Here is a 16,230-nt window from a genome sequence, read left to right as displayed (position 1 = left end):
TGTAACTTCATATATTCTGATTCCGCCTTTATATGTGAAGATGAACGTTCTCGACTTACGTTTTAGGGTCAAACAACGGTCCAACAGTTTGGTTATGTTAAACTTGTTAAATGTGAATGTATTTGAGTACGTTTGAGTGTATTCTGGTGATTGCTTTAGATGTCCAGTTTACTTTGAGCCCAACCCGAGCCCACACAGTTACCGCATATACATTGGGCCATGTGAAGTTCAATGGAAGGTTGGAAGCAGGCCGGTGGGTTGGGATTGTTCACGCACACAATTAAGTAGCCGACTTATGTTTGGGCTTCGGCCCGCCCTTTCATTTGGTCCGCATCTGTAGAGTCCAAGAACTCTTTATGTGTGTGTACATTAGAATATGTATTATGGTTATGAAAACATGGAAACCCTTCACCTCTCTAGATGGTGACGACAAAGGAGACCCCCCCTCGAGGCATTCTCCTGGTGGATCGAGTGATTCAGTTAGCAATATTATTATATCACTATTTGCTTTGTTTTATGGACCCAATATCTTGTAACATTAATATATGTGATAAGTATTGAAAGTGCAGCCAATTTATAATGATCACTTCATGTGTCGGCCATTATGTTTCAAGTTGCATGATAATTGTCAGTTGGCATGTGATTGATAATGAGTTTAATATTGTTAATGAGTTTAATATTGTTTAGCTATTTTGTTGGTTATTCATTGACTTCACTGATCATATGTATGAATCGTGTATCTAGTAATGATAATGAGTTTATATTGTTTAGCTATTTTGTTTATGTTCGAAGTATGAATGATGTGGATAATAACGGACGAATGGGAAATCTGTTAGTGTGTTTAGTATTGAGAGATGATGTTGATATTTCATGATATGTGCTAAGGGGATCGGGTATGGGTTGGATTTTATTCACGGACGGTTGTGTATGATTAGGGTAGAATATGTTGCTTAGGGTTACAACCATAAAAGTGTGACAAATTGTGTAATGTTGATTCTGATTAAACACTTACTGATGATGTGATGATGTTATATGTGGGGCTATGATTTGGTGTAAACATGTTTATAGGCACTAGTAATGTTTGGGTTATTAAATAAATGAGTTAGTTGTTATGTTCATGTAATCTGATGGCATGTCATGTAATTGTTTGTTCAAGTAGTATAGGGTGTTTTGCTGATTATTTGGTTGTTAGTTGCTGCTGATGTTAATAGGGATATTTATGGGCCTAAATAATCAGTCCACTACTAATCTGGTGGGTTACACTTATGACATTGGGCCGCGACCTTAGATTCAAATTATGTTAGAAGGCTGCATGTTGTTATGGGCTTCATGGATTTAATCGGTGGGCCGGGTAACATAATCACTGGGTCGATGTGAAGTGTTGGGCCACATTTATATATAAATTAAACATACAATTGGGTCTTTGGAACATGTGTGAAACAAAATAAGGGAATAAGGAGGTGTGGGCCGAACAGATTAATGGCTGGGATGGTAGTGTAGGTGATTTTCTATTAACTGCTTGTTGGGCCGGTTGGTTTGGGAACTATGGAATGGGCCGCATCTTGTTAGTACATTGTGTTGTTTAGACCGTAATAGTTGTGATACGAAACCCATATGATCCGAATGGGAATGGTGTGTTATGTAAACCTGTATCGTAAATGTGCTATGACTATAATATAATGCTGGTATGACATACGTGATGTTATATGTTTCGTTGTTTGCTACTTGAGCAACACGTGTGAATTGATGCGTGAATCGTGAATTCATGAAACTGACTGTCTCTGGTAACCACGGTAGGGTTTGATTGATCAACTGTTAAACAAGCATTTAGTCTAACCGAGCAAACCAAAGGTGAGTTCATCTCTCTTGAGCATGCGTCCTGGTGGTTGGGACAGTCAGTGGGTATCTCGGGGAGGGATAAGTCTTTTGGGTAAAAACGGGAATGTTGGATAATATACTCATCCTATCACCATTAAAGTCCCTCAGTGTTGTTTGGTTACCGGGGAGGTAACATGGTATTAGTTAGTAGCGCTACTTAGGTTTGGCAACCTCACCGGTACCTGGGAGGACGGGTGTTGAAATAATGACCTAGTCATGACCAATGATTTGATAGGAGTATTGGAGAATGGGCAATGTAAATCAGGAGCCGTGTTGTATTCGGGGTATTATCAACATTAATTCAATGGATTAATTAAACACTTGGTAACCAACGTTTTCGCAAAACTATGAACTCACCAGCGTTGTCTGATACAATTGTTGCATGCTCGCAGGTCGTTAGGTATCTTGGATTTGGGAATTTGTTGTCTGGAATAGCAGGAGTGGTCATGGGTCGTACTAGATGGATTCATGTGATCGAATTATGTATAGCTTACATTGGTTTAAAAATAGTTTAACTTTGGTTTACTATTTGCTTCCGTTGAACATGTTGGGTTTAATTAAACTTATTGTTGAAACTTTTATTTAATAAGTGATGATTTCATTTGGAAACTTGTATGGGTTCAATGTAATTAGTGGCTCGTTATTGGTATGTCACACGCCTAGCAGGGACATTCCCTAGGTGGTATTTTGGGGGTGTGACAAATAAGGCAATGCATATAACGCCACAAGGTTATAAACTCTAGTTTAAATCAAATTTTACCTGATAAAGACCCATCATCCAACTAAACCTTAATAAAAACACCAATTGAAAACTCTTTGAATTGTGATATATAAATGTTATTTATAACTATTGTTACAAAGAAAAAAAATAAAAATTATCATCCTCACTTTGACCGCAATATCTTGGTAATGGAACTACTGATAACGATTTAGTATTGACCTAATTAATTTAATAACTCTTTGTATGATTAGACTAGATTATCACCCGAGATTGCTTTCCGGGCTCAAGAAAGTTACTTATATTAATTATAATCTATGTTTAATAAATAATTAAAAGATTGACATGTTAATGCCTTCGTTATAAGAAGAGTTATAAACTATCGTAATCTTAATCACAGGCTAAGAAGTTGTAGGTAGACTTGTTAAGTAATTACACAATAACAATACAAACATCAATACGATCATCTACAACGCCATATTTCATCAAGATTGTCACATTACGCCTAAATCCAAACACACATACAATTAGAAAGAGAGGGACTTGATGAACGAAGCGAGCACCGCCTTGAAGTCGTTGGTAAGCACAGACCTGCAAATAAAATATAAACCCAAAACAACTAACAGTTAAATAATTTGTGTAAGATTTGGCTGACCATTAAGAATTTATTACTAAGAGACACCTACCGAGCATGACTAACCGACTGAATCTTTAAAACTGTGACTTACCCGATTAACAAATTTATCAGCCCACATTTGAATCACGATCAATACAGCTTCCCAAAAATCTTTAACCAGCCTGTTGAGTTAAAATAATAATACGGGTCACGGCAGCGATCATAATCACTTTATTAACAATCAACACAAGTAACAACTGGTCAAAATTTATTAACAATTGATACAAGTAGCAATAGGCAGGAAAACCAACATAGCGGTTCCTAACAACTGGTCAAAATTTTCACCACCCACTGCAGCCATCACAAACAACCCCTAAATTGACCAATGACCGGCAACCAATTATAAAAAAAGAATTGCAAAATGTCGATTCAATCCAAAATATAAACATAGATACAAAAATGAAACCTAAAGACCAAAATCAACTGTTAGCGAGCCAAGCTGAGCTGTGCCAAGCCGAGCTCGAGCACGGCTCAAACTCAAACCGCGTTGGCTCGACTTGAACTTGAATTTAAAAGCGAGCCGAGGTTTGAGGCTCAAGGTCGACTCGAATTAAATTCGAGCCAGCTCGGCTCGATTTAGCTCATTTTAACCAAGAACAATAAATAAAACAAACATCATATTGAAAAATCATATTGTATACTTTGATTTTATTGCAAAACTTAAAAATCATTTAGAGAAAATGTACAAAAATTGAAATTTGATTAATTTTCTCTTATCAATACCATCAACTCTTACTAATAGTGCATTAGCAAATATTCCTTGGGGATTACATCCAGATCAAGCCTGATCAATAGCAAAAACTAATGATATACATATTCGGATTAGTTGTTGGTATATAAAACAGACTAACCGTTGTTTTTTTAATATTAAGTAACAGATTATCATTTTCGTTAAGCCTGACAAACAAATCAGAATCGCCAGAGTATGAGGCCGAAAATAGAAAATCAAGTAAGAATCAAACAAAGAACATACCGTGCAAAACTCGGTAGAATCAAGAAACGGTTCATCAAATCGAACTTATCTCTGCCGCTTTCCACATATCTATGGCATGAACAAATAGATTCGTTATGGTAAATATGCTACCTACAGGCTCAGAGTCTAGAAAAGAAGGTTACCATCATGGCTGTAGGGAAGGTTGCAGGTAATGAACTGCCATCCTTCAACCCTACCATGCCAAGGCGATATTCTCATCAACTTTAAAATCGAATATATTGACTCATCATAGCCTATATCACAAATCCTAAACGATGAAAAATCCCCCCACCGGCACACCGGTGACAATACCACAAGCTTCACCGTTGTAGGGAACCAAAGAAATCAACTATGTGTGCGGAGTAACCAACAAGGCCACCACTAGTAAATTACCAAAGTGCCCAACAAAACAGTTGAAAGCGTTTGATTATCAACATGTCAAACACCTAACAGCCGACAATGACAACCGCCAAACACAAAGAATAACACACGAACTTGTAATAAAAAGCCGATAAAGAATCACCGGTGAATAATCAGTCCGGATCTACCCTACCGGATCCGACCTGACCCGTGCTCTCTACCTGCAGTAAACAAAATATATGTTTCATCTAAAATTGTAATAGCCCATTACCCAACCTGTTTGACCGGCTCATTTTGAACCACCTCTAAGCTAAACGATCAGTTGATTTTTAAATTCAAATTTTCATCCAAACTCCACTTACCTTGTAATACTGATGTGCCCTACTAAGATCGTCAGACTCCATGAAAAGGCCAGCAAGATTAGAACAGGAAATGGCAAAAGTCGTTGTATACGGAGTGCCTCTAGGTAGCAATTGTATGCCTGTTCAAAAAATAATTCTAGATATATTGCAAGAACCAACAAAGGTACTCATCGTAATGATGATAACAAAATTCCGGTTGGTCTTTATGTTTAATACAAAGAGATGTAGTGAACAGACAAACACAACAATCTTTATGTTCACATACAAACAGATGCAGTGAATAGCCAAACACTACAACCTATAATCGGCTATGCACAAAATGATCAGTCCTCTAGAAGCTCTGAACAATAGACCTAGAAGTCAATGGGAAAATGGCAGAATACACAAAAGGCTATGAGAATACACTACATTATAATGCAACATTTCTAGAATGTGAACAGACACAGTGGAACATTATCATGTTTGAATCAGTGAATAATGATAGGTGATTGAAAATGAATGGCATGAATGGTAATGTATGGTGTTTTAAGTTTTAACTCCTCAATGGTTATGACTTGTGATACAATAGCACCCGAAAGAAATTAAATATCTTACTTCTTGCACCAGTCCTTGAGCTTTCATCAAGTTTCCAAGGTTGCTGTGAGCATCAGCCTACAGAAGCATATGAATAGAAGAAAGCTAACGTAAGCTTCAAGCAACTGTGTGTCTATATATGGATAGAAAAACAAAGACCAAAGATTCTACCAAATGAGGGTTTAATGAAAGAGCATGCCGACAGCATTGAGCAGCTTCGGCAAGTCTTCCTTTCCTCATGTATGCACTTCCCATGTTTGACCATGCATCTAGCTAATAAGGATACATTTCAATCCTATTACTGATCTAAATAGATAACCAAGCCCATAGCATTTGTATTATACTATTTTCAATATATCATACATACACATATTCAAGAAAATAATCGGTTAATTATTTTTTGAAAATGAGAGGAGAATGAAAAAAAAGCTCGGGGCCTTGAGGAGGCGATTCATGTACATGTGGGTCAAAAGTCAAAGTAAAAAATGGTCAAAATTAGGGTGCAGAGAAGTCTGATATGTAAAAATGATCGAAAAGGATGAAGAGATTATGAGTGATTTATTTGATGCAAAGGCTCATATGTAAAAAAGACGAAAGAGATGCAGCTTTTGGTGGTACATATAGCAACGTTTCCGAGCCTAAACGCCTCATGCTTTTTAAAAGCAAGGATAATACCGATATACAAACACATATACATTAATGTCTAAAGAATACGATACAACATCTGTACTACTAACCTGTGAAGGAACTGTTGACAAGTCCTGCAAGAAACATACACCAGATATCATACTCAAGTTTGGTTTTACAGTAAAAAAATGAACATATAAAACAAATCTAGTAAATTAATAGCCAGGGAAGGGGGTATTTAGACATGTGTTTTCAAAGTAATTACTGGAAGTTTAGGAATCAGAATCAAAATTATGACTTAAGTTAATGACAGTTAGTTTACTGATATCCAAACACACCCAAAATGTATATGCTAAAAAAGTCATGTTTCTTCCTAACTATTTGTCTAACTCTTCTTTCTTTTTTGCATGAACAGTTCAATTTCAAGTATGATGATTCCAGAAAACAGTTAACTCGATGCAAAAAAAATATGTACATCTTTAACTGCAGGTGCGGTTCGACTATACAAAAAAAAAAATAAACTGAAGCTTAGAGCCACATATTTAAGAGCCCCTAACTTTTTAGGGCTTGACTACGTTAGCATTCGATTCTTCCTTTCTGATCACAACTCCCTCAGACACTAAAGCGAATTTGAAGGATAGCGATTCCCAAATGAATCCGAAAGCACTAGAACCAACAGCTTGAATCGGAGGAACACATTTAGTAAAAAACCTCAAATAGGTTCCGAGCACACTGTATGTATGTATGTATTTTATGTTGTACACCGGAACTCCTTTTAGAACCATACCTGCACATTCGCCTTTCGATTCAACTCGTTCCATAGATGAAAGGTTCATACTTGGCTCCATAGCAAGATTCCATACTTCTGTCACTGAATCAATAGGAAGTTCTAGAGGAGAAAAAAATCATAAGTTAGTAGTCAGATTTGAAAGATAAATAATTGTATAATATGGTTTTTGATGCAACAAATAATAGACCAAGGGTAGTAGCTGGGCTGGTTAGGCAAAAGGGTTGAAGGGTTCAACTTTGCCTAACGCAGGTTGTGGGGTCCCCCCACGTTTGCAAGACGTGGAAGGAGGTTCACTAGTTTTATTCTTGTTGTTTGCTATAGGTCCTCCTCCGAAATGTGTTCAGATTCGGATGAAGGAGCAAACAGAATGTGTGTGTTGGATGTGAAAGGAAGTATCTTGCGAGAAGCAAGTACTTGAAGTAAACGACCAGAGATATCAAGAATCAGGGTTGGTCTGGGAATGTCTTTCTCAGTAAATGAAGTGTCAAATATATAGGAGAAGACACCTTCCCAAAGAGGGATGCATTTGACTAGCGACCTTGCTTGCAGTGAGGGGCTTACCCTTTCGGGGGTTAAAGCCTTTTGACCCCTGGATAATAGAGTGTGTTCTGTGGACCTGCATTGCTTTTGCGGCTGGCGAGTTGGTGGAGATGTGACCATTTACTGTTCTCACATTGCTTTACTTCACCTCCTCAGCTTTTCAACCTTTGAACCGTTTAACCCTTTGGACACTCATGTATTTTAGTCATTTTATTTTGTCTTGGGCTACCCTCGTCATCAGCCCCCCCAAGTCAGAGGTTTTTAGGAGATCAGCTCAAAGACTTCTGACTTTTATACGCGTGTTTTATTGACTAAAGGCTTTAAGGGTTCAAAGCTTGAAGGCTTAAAGGGTTGGAGGCAGTTAATTTTTGAAATTTAAATATCTGATAACTGATTTGATTGATGTGTGGCAGTTCATAGGGCGGCGGTTTTGCAGAAAGTAACCGTTTGCAATTATCACTACTATTTGAGTTTTATATTTGGAGATATCATTTAATTTCCACATTATCTTTTCAAGTTTTCTCTGCAATTTCCCTTCTTCTCTTCAAGGTTAGTTCCGACTTCATCTTTATTTCCTTACTTTCTTCATATTTTCTCGTAAAATGGGTGCTCGTAAGGATTTGGCAAAGTCCTTTTCTCAATTAACCCAAGAAGAGGTAGAATTATTTTGTAAGGAATATGGTATTGGGAAAATGTTTAAACCGACTGCTCCTGCTTGTGATGTTCCTATTGACAAATGTCCGGCTGGTTTTATTGCTCTTTACTGCCGTCATTTTGAGTTTTCGAATCTCCGTCATCTGTTTTCCCTCTTTGTTCTGAATATATTGGAGTATTACCTAGTCTCTGTTGGCCAGATCCACCCAAAGGGTATGGCTAGGGTTTTACATTTCGAAGTTTTATGCCATGCCCTTGGGTATGATCCTTCACTTGCCGTTTTTTCCGATTGGCTAAAAACGGTGATTGGTTCACCTTTGAAACTTCCAAGGTTGATGCTTGTCTTATTTCGTCTATGGTTACAACACTCGGAACTTGGAAGGATCGCTTTTTCTGGGTTTCTGACTGTATTCTCCCATTTAAAATGGTGTGGAGGCATCCGGATGCCGTTCTCAATGAACCGGAGCCCTCTGAGTCTGAGTTGAATGACGCTTTTCTCAAAGCTATCCGGGTATGCCCTTCGAGGGTTCCTCCTTTCCCTGAACATTTGCTAGTTATGTTAGGGGTTAGTGATTTGTGGGAAAAGGCTAATCGGGATCCGGTTCTAATGAGAAGTGGCACCGGTATGCATTTTCTTTGTTTGCCATCTTTGCATTCTTCTTTATTTATGTCTTATGAATTTTGTTTTTGTTATTTGTAGTTATGTCTGCCCTGGATTTTATCAAGAGTGACGACACTTCTGATGTTGTGTATGAGGATGTCCCATCTGTTCCTGATGAAAATGTTGTAGTTAGGACTGCTGAACAAAGGTTTGATGGTTCGGGTTATGTTAGTGTTTCCAATGTGAAGGGTTTTTCCAAACCTATTGTTCCCAAGGCTTCAACCCGGTGATCTACCCGTCGTTTGAAGGGTGTTCCTCAATCCACCTCTACTGAACCGGTGGAGTTGAGCCATGATATCGAAGCTTCTGGGGATCAAGGTGTTGAAGTGGATTCTGAAAAAGAGAAGAAACTGGTTGTTCATGGCAAAAAGGCTTCAGCCAAAAAGGTTATTGCTACCCCTGTTCAGGGTTCTTCGAGCAGGGATGTTGAAGGGTTGGATCCGGATGCAGTTTATGTGCCAGGTTGGTCGGTGAAAATTGATGACAGTTTTAAGGATGCTGCTGTTTGTGAAGATGCTCTGAGTCACATTGCTCCTCCTTCAGTTCATAATACTATTTCTGAGATGGATGATGAAATGATGTTATCTTGCATGATTCTGAGTACCTGCAACCTTGCTGCCATGCTTCCTCAGGGCGTTGCTCGTTTTCGTTAGAGGATGCAGGAATATGAAGAATTTTCTAAGAAGAAAGATAGGATGAAATCTTCAATGGCCGCGTTGAAGAAAGAGATAAGTGGATTTGCTGAGAAAGAAGAGGCTTGGTCAAAAAAGGTTGATGATTTGTCTAAGCAGCATGAGAGTGAAATGAGTGATTTTAAGAAAAGCTTTGAGGCCGATTGGTTGAAGCTCATGGCAGGTAAGGAGGCTTTGTCAGTTGCTCAGAAAGCCTTTGATGAGGAGAAGGAAAGCTTGAAGGCTTTGGTTTCCCGGGCTACCAGCGATAACCAATGGTTGATTGAGCAGGGTTTTCAACAAGTTGTTACTTATGTTGGACCGTGTTCCGACCCTAAACAGTCAGTTGAGAACGTTCATCTTCACGTACAAAGGCGAAATCAACGTAAATGAAGTTACACAGCTTTTCCTATTCAATTCCTTCTCTTTTATTGCTTTCTGATACAATTTTGACAGAGTTCGATTACACAAGCAATATTCTAGATACGCTCCAACGTGCATACACAAATGAACTGAACAGGTATTTATAGTGTGTTGTGGTTCGCTCATATGGACTGCCATATGCGCGGACCTACCAGGCTGACACAAAAGCGGACCTACCTGATACCCTAAAAGCGAACCTATATCTAAAACCCTATGAGCGGACCTATTTCTAAACAATGTACACATAAGCGAACCTAACAACATATAACCTAAATTTGACTTTCAAGAACCTATGTTGACCTATCTTGACCTAAGACTTAATGTAGACGAAGTCAACAGACATTCCATGCATCAACAGACTCCCCCTTGGATGTTGACGTAGTCTTCAGCTTCTGAGTCTTCAGTCTTGGTCTTTTCTCTAACTCTCTGTTTTCTCATCATAAGCACTCTATCTTCACAGGCTTCAGGATCATTACCTGACTTTAACTTCCATCTTCCCTTCGACTGTTGATCCAGACTCCCCCTTTCACAGACTCCCCCTCTCGTTATGCTAGAATCTGAGATATCTGGTTCATGTTTTAACATTTAGCTTCCGTTGGGAATAATGAAGTCCAAACCTGTTACTCAACCAATAACATTACAAACTATCTTTTTACAGAATCACAAACTCAATCAACTTTAGAAATCCACTCAAGTATTCAGGTCCAAGTTAATGACCCTGATACTCAATTAATCTACCAAGTTCAATTTAATGACCTTGGTTGATCATTTGACGAATCAAACTGATTTTGTAAAAACATTTTCACTTTTTCTAAGAACAATGTAACAAGCATCAACTTAATGAACTTGTTTTATCTTTGAAAACATCTCAATTTCTGACAAAGTAAGCTCTCCTCATTCTTCAGCTCGGAACTTTCCTGCATCTGCTTCAATCTTCAAGAATCCAACAATCAACTCTCTACTTTGGTTTGTAAAAAAAAAATAAAGCAGAAATAAAATCTTTTTGGATTTTAATAAAGTGTTCTAAACTAAGAAATGAAATACAGAAAATTTAAATTGCAGAAAGTAAACTATTTACAAACTTATTTTTGGTGAGCGTGTCAGGGAATCATATCAGCTTTTCAGACAAATTACTAGTACCGTTAAGCTTAATTACATGCTCAGACTTAAACAATTCACCTCGATTGTCGATATACTGATCCATCTTAAATTCTCACACAATTTTCAATTTATTCATGATACGATTTAGATGTTTTATGAACTTAGCTTATTCATGTGTCCCACCTCTTGAATATACTCCCGTATCCAGAATCCCAATATTCAGTCTTACAGGTGAGTATACTACAATGATATCTGTACATAAATTAGGTATGCGAGGGCCGAGGGATCTTAGGTCGATACTTCCTTATGCACAGAGAGATATCAGCTTCGACTTTTCAGTATGTCCCCATTAGAGGATCTTTTAGCTACAACAGCAGCGACTATCAATTTTATTGTTTTATCTGCATGCTGAGGGTTTATGCTATGTTTCAAGCATTTGGTGAAAGTATTATCCAAGGACTAGGTCAGAACTTCCGTTCAGCAGAAGTCCCGGAATAATACCCCAGACATCATTGAGTATAAAAACCTAATATTTTGCCGTTTTTTCCGATTGGCTAAAAACGGTGATTGGTTCACCTTTGAAACTTCCAAGGTTGATGCTTGTCTTATTTCGTCTATGGTTACAACACTCGGAACTTGGAAGGATCGCTTTTTCTGGGTTTCTGACTGTATTCTCCCATTTAAAATGGTGTGGAGGCATCCGGATGCCGTTCTCAATGAACCGGAGCCCTCTGAGTCTGAGTTGAATGACGCTTTTCTCAAAGCTATCCGGGTATGCCCTTCGAGGGTTCCTCCTTTCCCTGAACATTTGCTAGTTATGTTAGGGGTTAGTGATTTGTGGGAAAAGGCTAATCGGGATCCGGTTCTAATGAGAAGTGGCACCGGTATGCATTTTCTTTGTTTGCCATCTTTGCATTCTTCTTTATTTATGTCTTATGAATTTTGTTTTTGTTATTTGTAGTTATGTCTGCCCTGGATTTTATCAAGAGTGACGACACTTCTGATGTTGTGTATGAGGATGTCCCATCTGTTCCTGATGAAAATGTTGTAGTTAGGACTGCTGAACAAAGGTTTGATGGTTCGGGTTATGTTAGTGTTTCCAATGTGAAGGGTTTTTCCAAACCTATTGTTCCCAAGGCTTCAACCCGGCGATCTACCCGTCGTTTGAAGGGTGTTCCTCAATCCACCTCTACTGAACCGGTGGAGTTGAGCGATGATATCGAAGCTTCTGGGGATCAAGGTGTTGAAGTGGGTTCTGAAAAAGAGAAGAAACTGGTTGTTCATGGCAAAAAGGCTTCAGCCAAAAAGGTTATTGCTACCCCTGTTCAGGGTTCTTCGAGCAGGGATGTTGAAGGGTTGGATCCGGATGCAGTTTATGTGCCAGGTTGGTCGGTGAAAATTGATGACAGTTTTAAGGATGCTGCTGTTTGTGAAGATGCTCTGAGTCACATTGCTCCTCCTTCAGTTCATAATACTATTTCTGAGATGGATGATGAAATGATGTTATCTTGCATGATTCTGAGTACCTGCAACCTTGCTGCCATGCTTTCTCAGGGCGTTGCTCGTTTTCGTCAGAGGATGCAGGAATATGAAGAATTTTCTAAGAAGAAAGATAGGATGAAATCTTCAATGCCGCGTTGAAGAAGGAGATAAGTGGATTTGCTGAGAAAGAAGAGGCTTGGTCAAAAAAGGTTGATGATTTGTCTAAGCAGCATGAGAGTGAAATGAGTGATTTTAAGAAAAGCTTTGAGGCCGATCGGTTGAAGCTCATGGCAGGTAAGGAGGCTTTGTCAGTTGCTCAGAAAGCCTTTGATGAGGAGAAGGAAAGCTTGAAGGCTTTGGTTTCCCGGGCTACCAGCGATAACCAATGGTTGATTGAGCAGGGTTTTCAACAAGTTGTTACTTATGTTGGACCGTGTTCCGACCCTAAACAGTCAGTTGAGAACGTTCATCTTCACGTACGAAGGCGAAATCAACGTAAATGAAGTTACACAGCTTTTCCTATTCAATTCCTTCTCTTTTATTGCTTTCTGATACAATTTTGACAGAGTTCGATTACACAAGCAATATTCTAGATACGCTCCAACGTGCATACACAAATGAACTGAACAGGTATTTATAGTGTGTTGTGGTTCGCTCATATGGACTGCCATATGCGCGGACCTACCAGGCTGACACAAAAGCGGACCTACCTGATACCCTAAAAGCGAACCTATATCTAAAACCCTATGAGCGGACCTATTTCTAAACAATGTACACATAAGCGAACCTAACAACATATAACCTAAATTTGACTTTCAAGAACCTATGTTGACCTATCTTGACCTAAGACTTAATGTAGACGAAGTCAACATACATTCCATGCATTAACAGACTCCCCCTTGGATGTTGACGTAGTCTTCAGCTTCTGAGTCTTCAGTCTTGGTCTTTTCTCTAACTCTCTGTTTTCTCATCATAAGCACTCTATCTTCACAGGCTTCAGGATCATTACCTGACTTTAACTTCCATCTTCCCTTCGACTGTTGATCCAGACTCCCCCTTTCACAGACTCCCCCTCTCGTTATGCTAGAATCTGAGATATCTGGTTCATGTTTTAACATTTAGCTTCCGTTGGGAATAATGAAGTCCAAACCTGTTACTCAACCAATAACATTACAAACTATCTTTTTACAGAATCACAAACTCAATCAACTTTAGAAATCCACTCAAGTATTCAGGTCCAAGTTAATGACCCTGATACTCAATTAATCTACCAAGTTCAATTTAATGACCTTGGTTGATCATTTGACGAATCAAACTGATTTTGTAAAAACATTTTCACTTTTTCTAAGAACAATGTAACAAGCATCAACTTAATGAACTTGTTTTATCTTTGAAAACATCTCAATTTCTGACAAAGTAAGCTCTCCTCATTCTTCAGCTTGAAACTTTCCTGCATCTGCTTCAATCTTCAAGAATCCAACAATCAACTCTCTACTTTGTTTTGTAAAAAAAAAAAATAAAGCAGAAATAAAATCTTTTTGGATTTTAATAAAGTGTTCTAAACTAAGAAATGAAATACAGAAAATTTAAATTGCAGAAAGTAAACTATTTACAAACTTATTTTTGGTGAGCGTGTCAGGGAATCATATCAGCTTTTCAGACAAATTACTAGTACCGTTAAGCTTAATTACATGCTCAGACTTAAACAATTCACCTCGATTGTCAATATACTGATCCATCTTAAATTCTCACACAATTTTCAATTTATTCAGGATACGATTTAGATGTTTTATGAACTTAGCTTATTCATGTGTCCCACCTCTTGAATATACTCCCGTATCCAGAATCCCAATATTCAGTCTTACAGGTGAGTATACTACAATGATATCTGTACATAAATTAGGTATGCGAGGGCCGAGGGATCTTAGGTCGATACTTCCTTATGCACAGAGAGATATCAGCTTCGACTTTTCAGTATGTCCCCATTAGAGGATCTTTTAGCTACAACAGCAGCGACTATCAATTTTATTGTTTTATCTGCATGCTGAGGGTTTATGCTATGTTTCAAGCATTTGGTGAAAGTATTATCCAAGGACTAGGTCAGAACTTCCGTTCGGCAGAAGTCCCGGAATAATACCCCAGACATCATTGAGTATAAAAACCTAGTATATCAGAATACGAGACCTTTCAAACGAGATTTCAGGGGTTACCTATATATCCAAGTAGTGTTCCCCACGAATTTCACAAGTTTGAAATTTTAGGTTTATATCTCGAATATATCTACTAAATGTGCGAAAACCTATCGACACATGATTAGTGAGACTGTTTAACTCATTTAGACTTTACAATTCTTTAGCATACTGTAATTGTCTAGCCGATGTACTATCATTTTCCCTATATACACAAGCTCTTTTTCACATTTTATATTGTTTTTGTATTTTTGCATTTTTTACTGTTTTTGTATTTTTTTTGAAAATTTATCTATATACATCTACCTACTCCCCCTAAATACCAAAACAGGTAAAAAATCGACAAACCATTGCAGATTGTTTCTCGTCTTCATCCGCAACAGTACTCTCATCAACGCTCACAATCCCATCCGACACCGAAAGCAATTTCATACCATTCAGTTTTAACAAATATTGAAACCGATTTTTATCAAAAGCTTTGGTATGCAAATCAGCTTTTTGTTCGTCAGTGTGGATTTTGTCAACTCGTATCAACTTTTTCTCGAAACAATCACGAATAAAGTGATGACGAATCTCTATGTGTTTAATTTTAGCGTGATGTACTGGATTCTTTGTTATAATTATTGCGGCCTCATTATCAACAAACAGAGGTGTGTTAAGAAACTGCGCGCATCTGTTGCTGTATCCACAAGATCTGAGAGCAGCAACTGCTAGCAGAAACGTACTCCGCTTCACATGTAGATAACGCCACATACGTTTGTTTCTTACACTGCCAGGTAACCAATCTAGGTCCAAAGAACTGGCATCCTGCAGTCGTTGATTTCGCATTGACTTTGCAGCATCCGAAATCCGAATCGGAATACCCTTCGAGCGTAAAGTCGCCTTTCCTAGGATACCACAACCCCAATGAAGTTGTTCCTTTCAGGTAGCGCAATATCCTTTTGACAATAACCATATGCGATGCTCTCGGGTTAGATTGATATCTTGCTGCGAGGCACGTTGGGTACATGATATCAGGACGTGAAGCAGTTAAATACATCAAAGAACCTATCATGGAACGGTAGAACGTTTCATCAGCCCTGTCTCCGGTGAGATCTGGGTGAATCCCATGATTTGTTGCAAGTGGGGTAACAGCTGGAGTAGAACTTGACATTCCAAATTTCTCTAGAATATCATGCACGTACTTCGTCTGGTGAATGAAAATTCCCTCAGGTAGTTGTTCAACTTGTAATCCCAGAAAGAATTTCATCTCCCCCAATGATGACATTTCGAATTTTTGCTTCATCACCTGTTCGAAATCTTTACACAGACTTTCATTTGTCGACCCAAAAATTATATCGTCCACATAAATTTGTACGATCAGAAGATGACCGTGGACCTCTTTAGTGATGAGAGTGGCATCCACTTTTCCACGGATGAACTTGTTGGCTAGTAGGTGTTGAGACAAAGTCTCGTACCCGGCTCTCGGGGCCTGGTGTAAACCATATAGCGCCTTGTCCAATAGGTAGACCTTGTTTTTGTGGATTGGGTCAGTAAAGCCCGGCGGCTGACC

This window comes from Helianthus annuus, chromosome 16, assembly GCF_002127325.2.
Source record: "Helianthus annuus cultivar XRQ/B chromosome 16, HanXRQr2.0-SUNRISE, whole genome shotgun sequence".
In the NCBI taxonomy this organism is placed as follows: domain Eukaryota; kingdom Viridiplantae; phylum Streptophyta; class Magnoliopsida; order Asterales; family Asteraceae; genus Helianthus; species Helianthus annuus.
This window is presented reverse-complemented; position numbering follows the sequence as displayed.